This window comes from Tursiops truncatus, unplaced genomic scaffold, assembly GCF_011762595.2.
Source record: "Tursiops truncatus isolate mTurTru1 unplaced genomic scaffold, mTurTru1.mat.Y mat_scaffold_61_arrow_ctg1, whole genome shotgun sequence".
Taxonomy (NCBI): Eukaryota; Metazoa; Chordata; class Mammalia; order Artiodactyla; family Delphinidae; genus Tursiops; species Tursiops truncatus.
The window spans coordinates 104,479-124,107 of record NW_022983360.1 but is presented as its reverse complement, the minus strand read 5'-3'; the positions used below and the strand labels follow the sequence as shown (position 1 = coordinate 124,107).

The 19,629-nt window shown below is 44.8% G+C and overlaps 1 pseudogene; it reads left to right on the top strand.

The window, feature by feature from the left end:
- The first annotated feature begins 9,733 nt into the window (after nt 1-9,733).
- Nucleotides 9,734-13,671, top strand: LOC117310928 (protein-L-isoaspartate O-methyltransferase domain-containing protein 2 pseudogene; annotated as a pseudogene).
- The last annotated feature ends 5,958 nt before the right edge of the window (nt 13,672-19,629 follow it).

Below are 19,629 nucleotides of genomic sequence, written 5' to 3'. Positions count from 1 at the left end.
GCTTAGGGAAATTAAAATCAAAAAGACACAGCCACCCCAAAGTTTGGAACGGCTCTGTTTACAAGAACCTCGTTTACAGTACAAGTTCAACATCGCAGAAAGTGAAAAATGGATAAAGAAGTTGTGGTATTTACTTACAAAGCAATATCACTCAGCAATGAAATCTAGGTCATCAGGCCCTTAGCAGCACAATGAGTGGATTCAGGTATGATGATTCTAACTGAAATAAGTCACACAGAAAAAGAAACATCATAAGATATCAGTAATACACGGAATGTAAACTTGGCTACACAGGAACTGAATTACAGAACAGAACAGGGTCTCAAATTTAGAAAACCAACTTATGCTTGCTTAAGGGTAAAGGTGAGTTGGGGTGCTGCATAAAACCAGAGATTGAAATGAGCACAGATAAAGTTCCTTAAGCCAAATATGGAATAGACAAGAGCTACTCCTTGCTCAACGAAATGGACTCAACACCGCATATTAAACGCCTAAGAATGTACCTGACTAGTAAGTATCTTAAAACCTATGGATTGCTATGTCTCCGAAAGAGAATCAAGCATGTGTACAGGGGCATAAACGCAGCAGTGATAGGATTGGAGAGGTTCGGTGAGCAAATGAAGACCCTTTGAAGTCATATTGCATGGTACCCATTCCACGGGTTTCAACTACCCAGGTTTAAGGTATTCTTCCTTCAGCTAAAACATGCATGTGGAACCCAGAGTATGATCAACCATGTGATCGGGAGACGTGTTCAAATATGTCTCAGTTTTCGTACCCTGGTACTCGGGTGCAACATTCCAGACGCTTTACTAACACTCTCCCCACTTGGAGAGTCAGTCCCTTTAACCTCCTGTTTGGCCCAGTTTGCAATTTCTGCGGAAGATGAACAGGAATAGCGAGAACCAATGAGAGGCTAGCTGGAGGTGTCTGGACGGGCAAATTTAACTCTCATTTCCCACCAGGAAGAGGAATTAACCAAAGGCTCAGCGTGCCGTGCCGGAACCAGATTAGGGCCTGAAGCCATCCTGCGGTGTTGCGGCCAGGCTCACAAGAAAGCGAGTTGAAGAAAGGAGCTCAGGGGCACTGTAATTCACAAACCTGCAGAGTTATAAATGACAGCTATCGTCCAAAAATAGACTGAAGTAAGGCTGCCAAGAGGACTTGAAAGCGGGGCAGAATTGCAGGAAACCGATTTCAGGAGGTAGACTGGAATTGCATTGAAAGCATAGGAAAAGAGGCAGAACGTCCACAATGATGCACTTGGCCAAAAAGGGCGTATGCGTTTTTTCCTGAATATATTCAGGAAAAAACGCATACGCCCTTTTTGGCCAACCAAGCAAGCTTGCAAAGGAAATCTGCACTACAATGAAGTCTCACTTCCCCCCGGTCAAAAGGGCCATCTGAAAAAAGTGTAAAATCCAGAAAGGCAGGACAGGCCATGGAGAACTGGGAGCCTTGTTATGCTGATGGGCGGGATGTAAATTGCCAACAGACACTCGGGAGAAGTGTATGGTGTTTCCTGAAACATCTAAAAAACAAAGCAACAGAGCCTAGGGCACTTCCACTTATGGTCCTATAGCTTAGGGAAATTAAAATCAAAAAGACACAGCCACCCCAAAGTTTGGGACGGCCTCTGTTTACAAGAACCTCGTTTACAGTACAAGTTCAACATCGCAGAAAGTGAAAAATGGATAAAGAAGTTGTGGTATTTACTTACAAAGCAATATCACTCAGCAATGAAATCTATGTCATCAGGCCCTTAGCAGCACAATGAGTGGATTCAGGTATGATGATTCTAACTGAAATAAGTCACACAGAAAAAGAAACATCATAAGATATCAGTAATACACGGAATGTAAACTTGGCTACACAGGAACTGAATTACAGAACAGAACAGGGTCTCAAATTTAGAAAACCAACTTATGCTTGCTTAAGGGGAAAGGTGAGTTGGGGTGCTGCATAAAACCAGAGATTGAAATGAGCACAGATAAAGTTCCTTAAGCCAAATATGGAATAGACAAGAGCTACTCCTTGCTCAACGAAATGGACTCAACACCGCATATTAAACGCCTAAGAATGTACCTGACTAGTAAGTATCTTAAAACCTATGGATTGCTATGTCTCCGAAAGAGAATCAAGCATGTGTACAGGGGCATAAACGCAGCAGTGATAGGATTGGAGAGGTTCGGTGAGCAAATGAAGACCCTTTGAAGTCATATTGCATGGTACCCATTCCACGGGTTTCAACTACCCAGGTTTAAGGTATTCTTCCTTCAGCTAAAACATGCATGTGGAACCCAGAGTATGATCAACCATGTGAACGGGAGACGTGTTCAAATATGTCTCAGTTTTCCTCCCCTGGTACTCGGGTGCAACATTCCAGACGCTTTACTAACACTCTCCCCGACTTGGAGAGTCAGTCCCTTTAACCTCCTGTTTGGCCCAGTTTGCAATTTCTGCGGAAGATGAACAGGAATAGCGAGAACCAATGAGAGGCTAGCTGGAGGTGTCTGGACGGGCAAATTTAACTCTCATTTCCCACCAGGAAGAGGAAATTACCAAAGGCTCAGCGTGCCGTGCCGGAACCAGATTAGGGCCTGAAGCCATCCTGCGGTGTTGCGGCCAGCTCACAAGAAAGCGAGTTGAAGAAAGGAGCTCAGGGGCACTGTAATTCACAAACCTGCAGAGTTATAAATGACAGCTATCGTCCAAAAATAGACTGAAGTAAGGCTGCCAAGAGGACTTGAAAGCGGGGCAGAATTGCAGGAAACCGATTTCAGGAGGTAGACTGGAATTGCATTGAAAGCATAGGAAAAGAGGCAGAACGTCCACAATGATGCACTTGGCCAAAAAGGGCGTATGCGTTTTTTCCTGAATATATTCAGGAAAAAACGCATACGCCCTTTTTGGCCAACCAAGCAAGCTTGCAAAGGAAATCTGCACTACAATGAAGTCTCACTTCCCCCCGGTCAAAAGGGCCATCTGAAAAAAGTGTAAAATCCAGAAAGGCAGGACAGGCCATGGAGAACTGGGAGCCTTGTTATGCTGATGGGCGGGATGTAAATTGCCAACAACCACTCGGGAGAAGTGTATGGTGTTTCCTGAAACATCTAAAAAACAAAGCAACAGAGCCTAGGGCACTTCCACTTATGGTCCTATAGCTTAGGGAAATTAAAATCAAAAAGACACAGCCACCCCAAAGTTTGGAACGGCTCTGTTTACAAGAACCTCGTTTACAGTACAAGTTCAACATCGCAGAAAGTGAAAAATGGATAAAGAAGTTGTGGTATTTACTTACAAAGCAATATCACTCAGCAATGAAATCTATGTCATCAGGCCCTTAGCAGCACAATGAGTGGATTCAGGTATGATGATTCTAACTGAAATAAGTCACACAGAAAAAGAAACATCATAAGATATCAGTAATACACGGAATGTAAACTTGGCTACACAGGAACTGAATTACAGAACAGAACAGGGTCTCAAATTTAGAAAACCAACTTATGCTTGCTTAAGGGTAAAGGTGAGTTGGGGTGCTGCATAAAACCAGAGATTGAAATGAGCACAGATAAAGTTCCTTAAGCCAAATATGGAATAGACAAGAGCTACTCCTTGCTCAACGAAATGGACTCAACACCGCATATTAAACGCCTAAGAATGTACCTGACTAGTAAGTATCTTAAAACCTATGGATTGCTATGTCTCCGAAAGAGAATCAAGCATGTGTACAGGGGCATAAACGCAGCAGTGATAGGATTGGAGAGGTTCGGTGAGCAAATGAAGACCCTTTGAAGTCATATTGCATGGTACCCATTCCACGGGTTTCAACTACCCAGGTTTAAGGTATTCTTCCTTCAGCTAAAACATGCATGTGGAACCTAGAGTATGATCAACCATGTGATCGGGAGACGTGTTCAAATATGTCTCAGTTTTCCTCCCCTGGTACTCGGGTGCAACATTCCAGACGCTTTACTAACACTCTCCCGACTTGGAGAGTCAGTCCCTTTAACCTCCTGTTTGGCCCAGTTTGCAATTTCTGCGGAAGATGAACAGGAATAGCGAGAACCAATGAGAGGCTAGCTGGAGGTGTCTGGACGGGCAAATTTAACTCTCATTTCCCACCAGGAAGAGGAATTAACCAAAGGCTCAGCGTGCCGTGCCGGAACCAGATTAGGGCCTGAAGCCATCCTGCGGTGTTGCGGCCAGCTCACAAGAAAGCGAGTTGAAGAAAGGAGCTCAGGGGCACTGTAATTCACAAACCTGCAGAGTTATAAATGACAGCTATCGTCCAAAAATAGACTGAAGTAAGGCTGCCAAGAGGACTTGAAAGCGGGGCAGAATTGCAGGAAACCGATTTCAGGAGGTAGACTGGAATTGCATTGAAAGCATAGGAAAAGAGGCAGAACGTCCACAATGATGCACTTGGCCAAAAAGGGCGTATGCGTTTTTTCCTGAATATATTCAGGAAAAAACGCATACGCCCTTTTTGGCCAACCAAGCAAGCTTGCAAAGGAAATCTGCACTACAATGAAGTCTCACTTCCCCCCGGTCAAAAGGGCCATCTGAAAAAAGTGTAAAATCCAGAAAGGCAGGACAGGCCATGGAGAACTGGGAGCCTTGTTATGCTGATGGGCGGGATGTAAATTGCCAACAACCACTCGGGAGAAGTGTATGGTGTTTCCTGAAACATCTAAAAAACAAAGCAACAGAGCCTAGGGCACTTCCACTTATGGTCCTATAGCTTAGGGAAATTAAAATCAAAAAGACACAGCCACCCCAAAGTTTGGGACGCCTCTGTTTACAAGAACCTCGTTTACAGTACAAGTTCAACATCGCAGAAAGTGAAAAATGGATAAAGAAGTTGTGGTATTTACTTACAAAGCAATATCACTCAGCAATGAAATCTATGTCATCAGGCCCTTAGCAGCACAATGAGTGGATTCAGGTATGATGATTCTAACTGAAATAAGTCACACAGAAAAAGAAACATCATAAGATATCAGTAATACACGGAATGTAAACTTGGCTACACAGGAACTGAATTACAGAACAGAACAGGGTCTCAAATTTAGAAAACCAACTTATGCTTGCTTAAGGGTAAAGGTGAGTTGGGGTGCTGCATAAAACCAGAGATTGAAATGAGCACAGATAAAGTTCCTTAAGCCAAATATGGAATAGACAAGAGCTACTCCTTGCTCAACGAAATGGACTCAACACCGCATATTAAACGCCTAAGAATGTACCTGACTAGTAAGTATCTTAAAACCTATGGATTGCTATGTCTCCGAAAGAGAATCAAGCATGTGTACAGGGGCATAAACGCAGCAGTGATAGGATTGGAGAGGTTCGGTGAGCAAATGAAGACCCTTTGAAGTCATATTGCATGGTACCCATTCCACGGGTTTCAACTACCCAGGTTTAAGGTATTCTTCCTTCAGCTAAAACATGCATGTGGAACCTAGAGTATGATCAACCATGTGATCGGGAGACGTGTTCAAATATGTCTCAGTTTTCCTCCCCTGGTACTCGGGTGCAACATTCCAGACGCTTTACTAACACTCTCCCCACTTGGAGAGTCAGTCCCTTTAACCTCCTGTTTGGCCCAGTTTGCAATTTCTGCGGAAGATGAACAGGAATAGCGAGAACCAATGAGAGGCTAGCTGGAGGTGTCTGGACGGGCAAATTTAACTCTCATTTCCCACCAGGAAGAGGAATTAACCAAAGGCTCAGCGTGCCGGGCCGGAACCAGATTAGGGCCTGAAGCCATCCTGCGGTGTTGCGGCCAGGTCACAAGAAAGCGAGTTGAAGAAAGGAGCTCAGGGGCACTGTAATTCACAAACCTGCAGAGTTATAAATGACAGCTATCGTCCAAAAATAGACTGAAGTAAGGCTGCCAAGAGGACTTGAAAGCGGGGCAGAATTGCAGGAAACCGATTTCAGGAGGTAGACTGGAATTGCATTGAAAGCATAGGAAAAGAGGCAGAACGTCCACAATGATGCACTTGGCCAAAAAGGGCGTATGCGTTTTTTCCTGAATATATTCAGGAAAAAACGCATACGCCCTTTTTGGCCAACCAAGCAAGCTTGCAAAGGAAATCTGCACTACAATGAAGTCTCACTTCCCCCCGGTCAAAAGGGCCATCTGAAAAAAGTGTAAAATCCAGAAAGGCAGGACAGGCCATGGAGAACTGGGAGCCTTGTTATGCTGATGGGCGGGATGTAAATTGCCAACAACCACTCGGGAGAAGTGTATGGTGTTTCCTGAAACATCTAAAAAACAAAGCAACAGAGCCTAGGGCACTTCCACTTATGGTCCTATAGCTTAGGGAAATTAAAATCAAAAAGACACAGCCACCCCAAAGTTTGGGAAGCCTCTGTTTACAAGAACCTCGTTTACAGTACAAGTTCAACATCGCAGAAAGTGAAAAATGGATAAAGAAGTTGTGGTATTACTTACAAAGCAATATCACTCAGCAATGAAATCTATGTCATCAGGCCCTTAGCAGCACAATGAGTGGATTCAGGTATGATGATTCTAACTGAAATAAGTCACACAGAAAAAGAAACATCATAAGATATCAGTAATACACGGAATGTAAACTTGGCTACACAGGAACTGAATTACAGAACAGAACAGGGTCTCAAATTTAGAAAACCAACTTATGCTTGCTTAAGGGTAAAGGTGAGTTGGGGTGCTGCATAAAACCAGAGATTGAAATGAGCACAGATAAAGTTCCTTAAGCCAAATATGGAATAGACAAGAGCTACTCCTTGCTCAACGAAATGGACTCAACACCCCATATTAAACGCCTAAGAATGTACCTGACTAGTAAGTATCTTAAAACCTATGGATTGCTATGTCTCCGAAAGAGAATCAAGCATGTGTACAGGGGCATAAACGCAGCAGTGATAGGATTGGAGAGGTTCGGTGAGCAAATGAAGACCCTTTGAAGTCATATTGCATGGTACCCATTCCACGGGTTTCAACTACCCAGGTTTAAGGTATTCTTCCTTCAGCTAAAACATGCATGTGGAACCTAGAGTATGATCAACCATGTGATCGGGAGACGTGTTCAAATATGTCTCAGTTTTCCTCCCCTGGTACTCGGGTGCAACATTCCAGACGCTTTACTAACACTCTCCCCACTTGGAGAGTCAGTCCCTTTAACCTCCTGTTTGGCCCAGTTTGCAATTTCTGCGGAAGATGAACAGGAATAGCGAGAACCAATGAGAGGCTAGCTGGAGGTGTCTGGACGGGCAAATTTAACTCTCATTTCCCACCAGGAAGAGGAAATAACCAAAGGCTCAGCGTGCCGGGCCGGAACCAGATTAGGGCCTGAAGCCATCCTGCGGTGTTGCGGCCAGGTCACAAGAAAGCGAGTTGAAGAAAGGAGCTCAGGGGCACTGTAATTCACAAACCTGCAGAGTTATAAATGACAGCTATCGTCCAAAAATAGACTGAAGTAAGGCTGCCAAGAGGACTTGAAAGCGGGGCAGAATTGCAGGAAACCGATTTCAGGAGGTAGACTGGAATTGCATTGAAAGCATAGGAAAAGAGGCAGAACGTCCACAATGATGCACTTGGCCAAAAAGGGCGTATGCGTTTTTTCCTGAATATATTCAGGAAAAAACGCATACGCCCTTTTTGGCCAACCAAGCAAGCTTGCAAAGGAAATCTGCACTACAATGAAGTCTCACTTCCCCCCGGTCAAAAGGGCCATCTGAAAAAAGTGTAAAATCCAGAAAGGCAGGACAGGCCATGGAGAACTGGGAGCCTTGTTATGCTGATGGGCGGGATGTAAATTGCCAACAGACACTCGGGAGAAGTGTATGGTGTTTCCTGAAACATCTAAAAAACAAAGCAACAGAGCCTAGGGCACTTCCACTTATGGTCCTATAGCTTAGGGAAATTAAAATCAAAAAGACACAGCCACCCCAAAGTTTGGAACGGCTCTGTTTACAAGAACCTCGTTTACAGTACAAGTTCAACATCGCAGAAAGTGAAAAATGGATAAAGAAGTTGTGGTATTCACTTACAAAGCAATATCACTCAGCAATGAAATCTATGTCATCAGGCCCTTAGCAGCACAATGAGTGGATTCAGGTATGATGATTCTAACTGAAATAAGTCACACAGAAAAAGAAACATCATAAGATATCAGTAATACACGGAATGTAAACTTGGCTACACAGGAACTGAATTACAGAACAGAACAGGGTCTCAAATTTAGAAAACCAACTTATGCTTGCTTAAGGGTAAAGGTGAGTTGGGGTGCTGCATAAAACCAGAGATTGAAATGAGCACAGATAAAGTTCCTTAAGCCAAATATGGAATAGACAAGAGCTACTCCTTGCTCAACGAAATGGACTCAACACCGCATATTAAACGCCTAAGAATGTACCTGACTAGTAAGTATCTTAAAACCTATGGATTGCTATGTCTCCGAAAGAGAATCAAGCATGTGTACAGGGGCATAAACGCAGCAGTGATAGGATTGGAGAGGTTCGGTGAGCAAATGAAGACCCTTTGAAGTCATATTGCATGGTACCCATTACACGGGTCTCAACTCTCCAGGTTTAAGGTATTCTTCCTTCAGCTAAAACATGCATGTGGAACCCAAGTATGATCAACCATGTGAACGGGAGACGTGTTCAAATATGTCTCAGTTTTCCTCCCCTGGTACTCGGGTGCAACATTCCAGACGCTTTACTAACACTCTCCCCACTTGGAGAGTCAGTCCCTTTAACCTCCTGTTTGGCCCAGTTTGCAATTTCTGCGGAAGATGAACAGGAATAGCGAGAACCAATGAGAGGCTAGCTGGAGGTGTCTGGACGGGCAAATTTAACTCTCATTTCCCACCAGGAAGAGGAATTAACCAAAGGCTCAGCGTGCCGTGCCGGAACCAGATTAGGGCCTGAAGCCATCCTGCGGTGTTGCGGCCAGGTCACAAGAAAGCGAGTTGAAGAAAGGAGCTCAGGGGCACTGTAATTCACAAACCTGCAGAGTTATAAATGACAGCAATCGTCCAAAAATAGACTGAAGTAAGGCTGCCAAGAGGACTTGAAAGCGGGGCAGAATTGCAGGAAACCGATTTCAGGAGGTAGACTGGAATTGCATTGAAAGCATAGGAAAAGAGGCAGAACGTCCACAATGATGCACTTGGCCAAAAAGGGCGTATGCGTTTTTTCCTGAATATATTCAGGAAAAAACGCATACGCCCTTTTTGGCCAACCAAGCAAGCTTGCAAAGGAAATCTGCACTACAATGAAGTCTCACTTCCCCCCGGTCAAAAGGGCCATCTGAAAAAAGTGTAAAATCCAGAAAGGCAGGACAGGCCATGGAGAACTGGGAGCCTTGTTATGCTGAAGGGCGGGATGTAAATTGCCAACAACCACTCGGGAGAAGTGTATGGTGTTTCCTGAAACATCTAAAAAACAAAGCAACAGAGCCTAGGGCACTTCCACTTATGGTCCTATAGCTTAGGGAATTTAAAATCAAAAAGACACAGCCACCCCAAAGTTTGGAACGGCTCTGTTTACAAGAACCTCGTTTACAGTACAAGTTCAACATCGCAGAAAGTGAAAAATGGATAAAAAAGTTGTGGTATTTACTTACAAAGCAATATCACTCAGCAATGAAATCTGTGTCATCAGGCCCTTAGCAGCACAATGAGTGGATTCAGGTATGATGATTCTAACTGAAATAAGTCACACAGAAAAAGAAACATCATAAGATATCAGTAGGGCGGAGGTCGGGGCTGCGTAGTGGGAGGCGGACTGGCGAGGGGCGCCGGAAGAGCTGCAGGTGCGGCCCAGCGGCCGATTCCTCGGGCCCGCCGAGCCAGGAGGTACTGAGCCGCCGCCGCCGCCGCCGCCGCCCTCGGCCCGGCCTGCAGCGGGGTATGGGGGCGGTGCGGCCCCTCGGCCCCCTCCCCCTCTCTCCCTCCTCTCCACCCCTCCCCTTCCCGTGGTCCCGGGCTCCCGGACCCTCCCCCAGGGCCGCATTCTCCTCTCCCCGTCTTCCTGTCCTCTTCCGCTGTCCTCTCGTTCCCCACCCCCAAGCATAAACACCCCTCCGCGTCCCAGGCGTCTCCCGTCGCCCCTCCCCCCTCCCCGGGGGTCCGCCCTCCAGCGTTCCGGGGGTTCCCGAGGTCTCTCCAGCGGCAGCTTTCTGTAAGCGCGGTCCCGAAGATGGGAGGCGCGGTGAGTGCTGGTGAAGACAACGACGAGCTGATAGACCATCTGAAGGCGGCGCAGTACATCCGCTCCGAGCTGGTGGAGCAGGCCTTCCGAGCTGTTGACCGCGCCGACTATTACCTCGAGGAGTTTAAGGAGAACGCGTACAAGGACCTGGCGTTGAAGCACGGGAACATCCACCTCTCTGCTCCGTGCATCTATTCGGAGGTGATGGAGGCCCTGGACCTGCAGCCTGGCCTTTCCTTCCTGAACCTGGGCAGCGGCACCGGCTACCTCAGCTCCATGGTGGGGCTCATCCTCGGTCCTTTTGGTGTGAACCACGGGGTGGAACTCCATTCAGATGTGACAGAGTATGCGAAGCAGAAGCTGGACTTTTTCATCAGGACGAGTGACAGCTTCGACAAGTTTGACTTCTGCGAGCCCTCCTTCGTCACCGGCAATTGCCTGGAGATCTCTCCAGGCTGCTCTCAGTATGACCGGGTGTACTGCGGGGCAGGCGTGCAGAAGCAGCACGAGGGGTACATGAAGAGCCTCCTCAAAGTCGGGGGCGTCCTGGTCATGCCGCTGGAAGAGAAGTTGACTAAGATAACTCGGATGGGTCCTTCCGCCTGGGAAACCAAAAAGATTCTGGCTGTGTCTTTTGCTCCACTCGTCCAGCCCTGCCAGTCGGAGTCAGGAGAATCACGACTTGTCCACACCCCTGGCGGTTCGCAGCCTCCAGGACCTGGCGCGCATTGCCATCCGGGGCACCATTAAGAAGGTCATCCACCAGGAAGCTGTGAACAAAAACGGGAACGGACTGAAGAACACTCCCAGGTTTAAACGGAGGAGAGTTCGCCGCCGCCGAATGGAAACGATTGTCTTTTTGGACAAAGAGGTGTTTGCCAGTCGGCTCTCCAACCCCTCTGATGACACCAGCTGCGGAGACCTGGAAGACGAGCGGCAAGAAGAAGAGGTGACAACCCCGCCGGACACCAAGCCCGAGCCCCCGGTGAACTTCCTGCGTGAGAAGGTCCTGAGCCTCCCTCTGCCAGATCCCCTGAAGTACTACCTGCTTTATTACAGAGAAAAGTAAGTCTGTGGTCCAGGGGAGGAGGCCAAGCCTTCCTGGAGGGCTGCCCGCAGCAGGTGCACTGGAGGAGGAAGGGGCTCCCACTCTGCATCTCGTCTTCTCGTCTGTCCTTGACTGTCCTGTAGAGTTTTCATCCAGTCATCTGATTTCTGTAAACATAGTCTGACAAACATAAGGTGCAAGGGGGAATGTCTCAAAAGGGCGAGAGTCTCCTGGAGGAGGGGTTGACTTCACACTCTCAGGAAATGCTGAGGTCTACACGTGGAGGTGGCCTGGAGACCGTTTCTTACACAAGGTACACGTGTCTGCATCAGAAAGGAAAACTGAAGTTGAAATTAATCTGTGTTTCTTATAAAAGGTGAGACAAAAAGCACAAGTTGCTAAGTGTATGAAATCTTTTCTGAGTGGGACACGCCTATGTGCAAGTTTGAATTTTACGGAATCAACCTCTTAATTACTGGCACCGAGTAATTAAAGATTTATTAAAAGATTAATTTAAAAGATTTAACTAAATGTTTTAGTTATTTGGAACGTGGATACTTGATTGAAAAGCCCTCTCTTATTTTAAGTAAATTAATTACATCTTACGTGAGTTGTCAATTGTAATTTTAAAAAACAAAAATTGTGATGGGGAGAGGAATGAACGTATCAGATTGCCAGGTGTCTTTGTGGAATTGCAAAAGAATTCCAAGGCATTTTTTTCTGACACCTTTTGTTACCTTTAAAGTAACCAACATTGAGTAATCCCGTCAAAGAAAGTCCTGAAGAATGAAACAAGTGTTGTGTGTAAGTAATGAGCTGCATTACTTTTGCCCCAGAGACAGAGAGTACTGTTGACTCAACTTTAAATACAGTCAACGGTGTCTAAGGCTCAGTCCTCAGAGCAGGTGGGAAGTACTGGCTGCAGGAAATGGATTGGGGACGGTGTAGACGGCCTGTGGGTTGGTGTTTTGTTTTTTTTTTCAGTTGGCTATTGTTCTGTAATCACATAACAGTACTGATTCATAGATTTTATCTTTTATAATTCTGGAGAAAAATATTTGTTAGTTTTGTAATTTTTCCTAAGAACAAACGCGTGTTTGGTACATTGCATTAGAACAGTTTCACTCAAGTTTGACTTGTGGAATCCATCTTCTCCAGCGCTGTGTGTTGAGAGCTTCCTGTCTTATTAAGTCGTGGGTCTAGAAGAAGAGGCCGTCCTTTTAGTTAGGTGGCAGGATGTTTACAAGTGACACTGCTTCTTCCAAAACATTGGTTCTTTTCAGACTTTTCAGTTTTAACCAAAGTTAAACCCCAAATCAGAGTCATCCAGATTTTATGATTCATTTGATCTCTCAGCCTCTCAGGAGTTGCTGGATTTCAGTGTCTTTGTGGTTTTACCAGCTTCGCGGAGTTCTGGTTATTTTGTTTTGCCATTTATGCTTTTTTAAAGTAACTGAGTCATTTTATCACAGAACACTGCGTGCACACATAGCTGGGAAAGCGGGTGTATTGCCCTAAATGGGTACCGTTAAGCTGTTGTAAAGAAGGGTTTCTTCATAGTCGTGTTTACCTGCCTTTAACTGAACGTCAAGCCTCATTGTCTCAGAGAGAAAAGCATGAGTCACGTTTACTTGCTAAGACTTCGGTTTGCAGATCTTGTTGACGTCATTCTAATTGATTTGTAGAGACCTCTGCAACACGTGGACGTTTTTGGACATGATATCTGAAATATTTTATATTAGGTGGCTTGACTAAATGTTTTTCTGTAATTGTATATGGATTTCCTTTTTTTTCAACCACATTTGCCTTTATGCTAGATTGTAGAAAGTCTTTGCGAGGCATAAGACATGTTTTCCCCTATGTATGTTAAACCTTTCCTAACATTTTGTATTTACATGTTGGTTTGTGACTTTTAAACCAGAATTTGGTTACAAGATATATATATATAGATATTGAATATAATATATGTGAAATAATTTGGTATTGATCTATCTAATAAACATAAAGGAGAATCATCAGTGAGTTTCCCTGTGTGTCAGCACCTTTCTCCGGAGTCAGTATGAGACACTACTTTCTGTTTTCAGACAGATGACTTATATATATAGTCTGTGTTGTCTGCAAGCTCTGTATTGTAAACCACATTCTAGACAATGGCTGACTTTTGTGTTTCGATTAGTCTGTATTTTTATATGTGACTTTCGTCTTGCAAGTAGTGCAGCCATAGACATGTGCAAAACAAGCAACAAATGTATAATATTAAGCACATAAGACAGAAGCCAGCTGCGTATTTAAAAGTATTTTTGCCCATCTGGAACTTTCAGGGGATTAAGGCGAGAAATATGAAACAAAGGTTTTGATGAACTGATACACAAGCGATACCAATAAAGGTAGTTACGGCAAAAAAAAAAAAAAAAAGATATCAGTAATACACGGAATGTAAACTTGGCTACACAGGAACTGAATTACAGAACAGAACAGGGTCTCAAATTTAGAAAACCAACTTATGCTTGCTTAAGGGGAAAGGTGAGTTGGGGTGCTGCATAAAACCAGATTGAAATGAGCACAGATAAAGTTCCTTAAGCCAAATATGGAATAGACAAGAGCTACTCCTTGCTCAACGAAATGGACTCAACACCGCATATTAAACGCCTAAGAATGTACCTGACTAGTAAGTATCTTAAAACCTATGGATTGCTATGTCTCCGAAAGAGAATCAAGCATGTGTACAGGGGCATAAACGCAGCAGTGATAGGATTGGAGAGGTTCGGTGAGCAAATGAAGACCCTTTGAAGTCATATTGCATGGTACCCATTCCACGGGTTTCAACTACCCAGGTTTAAGGTATTCTTCCTTCAGCTAAAACATGCATGTGGAACCTAGAGTATGATCAACCATGTGATCGGGAGACGTGTTCAAATATGTCTCAGTTTTCGTACCCTGGTACTCGGGTGCAACATTCCAGACGCTTTACTAACACTCTCCCGACTTGGAGAGTCAGTCCCTTTAACCTCCTGTTTGGCCCAGTTTGCAATTTCTGCGGAAGATGAACAGGAATAGCGAGAACCAATGAGAGACTAGCTGGAGGTGTCTGGACGGGCAAATTTAACTCTCATTTCCCACCAGGAAGAGGAATTAACCAAAGGCTCAGCGTGCCGTGCCGGAACCAGATTAGGGCCTGAAGCCATCCTGCGGTGTTTCGGCCAGCTCACAAGAAAGCGAGTTGAAGAAAGGAGCTCAGGGGCACTGTAATTCACAAACCTGCAGAGTTATAAATGACAGCTATCGTCCAAAAATAGACTGAAGTAAGGCTGCCAAGAGGACTTGAAAGCGGGGCAGAATTGCAGGAAACCGATTTCAGGAGGTAGACTGGAATTGCATTGAAAGCATAGGAAAAGAGGCAGAACGTCCACAATGATGCACTTGGCCAAAAAGGGCGTATGCGTTTTTTCCTGAATATATTCAGGAAAAAACGCATACGCCCTTTTTGGCCAACCAAGCAAGCTTGCAAAGGAAATCTGCACTACAATGAAGTCTCACTTCCCCCCGGTCAAAAGGGCCATCTGAAAAAAGTGTAAAATCCAGAAAGGCAGGACAGGCCATGGAGAACTGGGAGCCTTGTTATGCTGATGGGCGGGATGTAAATTGCCAACAACCACTCGGGAGAAGTGTATGGTGTTTCCTGAAACATCTAAAAAACAAAGCAACAGAACCTAGGGCACTTCCACTTATGGTCCTATAGCTTAGGGAAATTAAAATCAAAAAGACACAGCCACCCCAAAGTTTGGAACGGCTCTGTTTACAAGAACCTCGTTTACAGTACAAGTTCAACATCGCAGAAAGTGAAAAATGGATAAAAAAGTTGTGGTATTTACTTACAAAGCAATATCACTCAGCAATGAAATCTGTGTCATCAGGCCCTTAGCAGCACAATGAGTGGATTCAGGTATGATGATTCTAACTGAAATAAGTCACACAGAAAAAGAAACATCATAAGATATCAGTAATACACGGAATGTAAACTTGGCTACACAGGAACTGAATTACAGAACAGAACAGGGTCTCAAATTTAGAAAACCAACTTATGCTTGCTTAAGGGTAAAGGTGAGTTGGGGTGCTGCATAAAACCAGAGATTGAAATGAGCACAGATAAAGTTCCTTAAGCCAAATATGGAATAGACAAGAGCTACTCCTTGCTCAACGAAATGGACTCAACACCCCATATTAAACGCCTAAGAATGTACCTGACTAGTAAGTATCTTAAAACCTATGGATTGCTATGTCTCCGAAAGAGAATCAAGCATGTGTACAGGGGCATAAACGCAGCAGTGATAGGATTGGAGAGGTTCGTGAGCAAATGAAGACCCTTTGAAGTCATATTGCATGGTACCCATTCCACGGGTTTCAACTACCCAGGTTTAAGGTATTCTTCCTTCAGCTAAAACATGCATGTGGAACCTAGAGTATGATCAACCATGTGATCGGGAGACGTGTTCAAATATGTCTCAGTTTTCGTACCCTGGTACTCGGGTGCAACATTCCAGACGCTTTACTAACACTCTCCCCACTTGGAGAGTCAGTCCCTTTAACCTCCTGTTTGGCCCAGTTTGCAATTTCTGTGGAAGATGAACAGGAATAGCGAGAACCAATGAGAGACTAGCTGGAGGTGTCTGGACTGGGCAAATTTAACTCTCATTTCCCACCAGGAAGAGGAATTAACCAAAGGCTCAGCGTGCCGTGCCAGAACCAGATTAGGGCCTGAAGACATCCTGCGGTGTTGCGGCCAGGTCACAAGAAAGCGAGTTGAAGAAAGGAGCTCAGGGGCACTGTAATTCACAAACCTGCAGAGTTATAAATGACAGCTATCGTCCAAAAATAGACTGAAGTAAGGCTGCCAAGAGGACTTGAAAGCGGGGCAGAATTGCAGGAAACCGATTTCAGGAGGTAGACTGGAATTGCATTGAAAGCATAGGAAAAGAGGCAGAACGTCCACAATGATGCACTTGGCCAAAAAGGGCGTATGCGTTTTTTCCTGAATATATTCAGGAAAAAACGCATACGCCCTTTTTGGCCAACCAAGCAAGCTTGCAAAGGAAATCTGCACTACAATGAAGTCTCACTTCCCCCCGGTCAAAAGGGCCATCTGAAAAAAGTGTAAAATCCAGAAAGGCAGGACAGGCCATGGAGAACTGGGAGCCTTGTTATGCTGATGGGCGGGATGTAAATTGCCAACAGACCCTCAGGAGAAGTGTATGGTGTTTCCTGAAACATCTAAAAAACAAAGCAACAGAGCCTAGGGCACTTCCACTTATGGTCCTATAGCTTAGGGAAATTAAAATCAAAAAGACACAGCCACCCCAAAGTTTGGAACGGCTCTGTTTACAAGAACCTCGTTTACAGTACAAGTTCAACATCGCAGAAAGTGAAAAATGGATAAAGAAGTTGTGGTATTTACTTACAAAGCAATATCACTCAGCAATGAAATCTATGTCATCAGGCCCTTAGCAGCACAATGAGTGGATTCAGGTATGATGATTCTAACTGAAATAAGTCACACAGAAAAAGAAACATCATAAGATATCAGTAATACACGGAATGTAAACTTGGCTACACAGGAACTGAATTACAGAACAGAACAGGGTCTCAAATTTAGAAAACCAACTTATGCTTGCTTAAGGGGAAAGGTGAGTTGGGGTGCTGCATAAAACCAGAGATTGAAATGAGCACAGATAAAGTTCCTTAAGCCAAATATGGAATAGACAAGAGCTACTCCTTGCTCAACGAAATGGACTCAACACCGCATATTAAACGCCTAAGAATGTACCTGACTAGTAAGTATCTTAAAACCTATGGATTGCTATGTCTCCGAAAGAGAATCAAGCATGTGTACAGGGGCATAAACGCAGCAGTGATAGGATTGGAGAGGTTCGTGAGCAAATGAAGACCCTTTGAAGTCATATTGCATGGTACCCATTCCACGGGTTTCAACTACCCAGGTTTAAGGTATTCTTCCTTCAGCTAAAACATGCATGTGGAACCTAGAGTATGATCAACCATGTGATCGGGAGACGTGTTCAAATATGTCTCAGTTTTCGTACCCTGGTACTCGGGTGCAACATTCCAGACGCTTTACTAACACTCTCCCCACTTGGAGAGTCAGTCCCTTTAACCTCCTGTTTGGCCCAGTTTGCAATTTCTGTGGAAGATGAACAGGAATAGCGAGAACCAATGAGAGACTAGCTGGAGGTGTCTGGACGGGCAAATTTAACTCTCATTTCCCACCAGGAAGAGGAATTAACCAAAGGCTCAGCGTGCCGTGCCGGAACCAGATTAGGGCCTGAAGCCATCCTGCGGTGTTGCGGCCAGGTCACAAGAAAGCGAGTTGAAGAAAGGAGCTCAGGGGCACTGTAATTCACAAACCTGCAGAGTTATAAATGACAGCTATCGTCCAAAAATAGACTGAAGTAAGGCTGCCAAGAGGACTTGAAAGCGGGGCAGAATTGCAGGAAACCGATTTCAGGAGGTAGACTGGAATTGCATTGAAAGCATAGGAAAAGAGGCAGAACGTCCACAATGATGCACTTGGCCAAAAAGGGCGTATGCGTTTTTTCCTGAATATATTCAGGAAAAAACGCATACGCCCTTTTTGGCCAACCAAGCAAGCTTGCAAAGGAAATCTGCACTACAATGAAGTCTCACTTCCCCCCGGTCAAAAGGGCCATCTGAAAAAAGTGTAAAATCCAGAAAGGCAGGACAGGCCATGGAGAACTGGGAGCCTTGTTATGCTGATGGGCGGGATGTAAATTGCCAACAGACACTCGGGAGAAGTGTATGGTGTTTCCTGAAACATCTAAAAAACAAAGCAACAGAGCCTAGGGCACTTCCACTTATGGTCCTATAGCTTAGGGAAATTAAAATCAAAAAGACACAGCCACCCCAAAGTTTGGAACGCCTCTGTTTACAAGAACCTCGTTTACAGTACAAGTTCAACATCGCAGAAAGTGAAAAATGGATAAAGAAGTTGTGGTATTTACTTACAAAGCAATATCACTCAGCAATGAAATCTATGTCATCAGGCCCTTAGCAGCACAATGAGTGGATTCAGGTATGATGATTCTAACTGAAATAAGTCACACAGAAAAAGAAACATCATAAGATATCAGTAATACACGGAATGTAAACTTGGCTACACAGGAACTGAATTACAGAACAGAACAGGGTCTCAAATTTAGAAAACCAACTTATGCTTGCTTAAGGGTAAAGGTGAGTTGGGGTGCTGCATAAAACCAGAGATTGAAATGAGCACAGATAAAGTTCCTTAAGCCAAATATGGAATAGACAAGAGCTACTCCTTGCTCAACGAAATGGACTCAACACCGCATATTAAACGCCTAAGAATGTACCTGACTAGTAAGTATCTTAAAACCTATGGATTGCTATGTCTCCGAAAGAGAATCAAGCATGTGTACAGGGGCATAAACGCAGCAGTGATAGGATTGGAGAGGTTCGGTGAGCAAATGAAGACCCTTTGAAGTCATATTGCATGGTACCCATTCCACGGGTTTCAACTACCCAGGTTTAAGGTATTCTTCCTTCAGCTAAAACATGCATGTGGAACCTAGAGTATGATCAACCATGTGATCGGGAGACGTGTTCAAATATGTCTCAGTTTTCGTACCCTGGTACTCGGGTGCAACATTCCAGACGCTTTACTAACACTCTCCCCACTTGGAGAGTCAGTCCCTTTAACCTCCTGTTTGGCCCAGTTTGCAATTTCTGCGGAAGATGAACAGGAATAGCGAGAACCAATGAGAGGACTAGCTGGAGGTGTCTGGACGGGCAAATTTAACTCTCATTTCCCACCAGGAAGAGGAAATAACCAAAGGCTCAGCGTGCCGTGCCGGAACCAGATTAGGGCCTGAAGCCATCCTGCGGTGTTGCGGCCAGGCTCACAAGAAAGCGAGTTGAAGAAAGGAGCTCAGGGGCACTGTAATTCACAAACCTGCAGAGTTATAAATGACAGCTATCGTCCAAAAATAGACTGAAGTAAGGCTGCCAAGAGGACTTGAAAGCGGGGCAGAATTGCAGGAAACCGATTTCAGGAGGTAGACTGGAATTGCATTGAAAGCATAGGAAAAGAGGCAGAACGTCCACAATGATGCACTTGGCCAAAAAGGGCGTATGCGTTTTTTCCTGAATATATTCAGGAAAAAACGCATACGCCCTTTTTGGCCAACCAAGCAAGCTTGCAAAGGAAATCTGCACTACAATGAAGTCTCACTTCCCCCCGGTCAAAAGGGCCATCTGAAAAAAGTGTAAAATCCAGAAAGGCAGGACAGGCCATGGAGAACTGGGAGCCTTGTTATGCTGATGGGCGG